Source organism: Haliaeetus leucocephalus, unplaced genomic scaffold (genome assembly GCF_000737465.1).
Source record: "Haliaeetus leucocephalus isolate CR32 unplaced genomic scaffold, Haliaeetus_leucocephalus-4.0 Scaffold0, whole genome shotgun sequence".
In the NCBI taxonomy this organism is placed as follows: domain Eukaryota; kingdom Metazoa; phylum Chordata; class Aves; order Accipitriformes; family Accipitridae; genus Haliaeetus; species Haliaeetus leucocephalus.
Genome location: NW_010972436.1, coordinates 5,404,500 through 5,405,000, shown reverse-complemented (window position 1 = coordinate 5,405,000; position 501 = coordinate 5,404,500).

Sequence of the window (501 nt, the reverse complement as noted above, 5' to 3'; positions counted from 1 at the left end):
GTGAAAACACAGAAAAACAGACATATGGACTCAAGGACAAGTAAAACTGAGAACACAAGTAATAAGATAAGGAGTGATTTGTTAGCATGAGAACAGCATTTTGGGGGTCAAAGATTATTTGACATGAAAGATACAAGAAGAACAAAGGAAAAACAGAAGTTTAATGTGAAAATATTGAAAAGTGTGACTGGAGGAAAACAACAGGGTCAAAAGTGCAGCCAGAGGAAGACTACTGACTTCATCCCTTGCAGATCCCTGAAGGCCCCTCTGAACCACAAGAGATGCGCGCAAGTGGGGGGTGGTCTGGGGCGGAGTTATGTTAATAGATACCTGAAATATTAAAATAACCCCTTTGAAACACCACAAACATAGTGTATAAAAAGGCGAGTTTGGGTATAACCAGTGTGCCTCTGGTTTTGACCATGTGCCCAGCGCTGTTTGCCTTTGTTCTATAATAAACTTGTAAAATTAATGAAATTCAGCATGAGTGCATTTCTCACA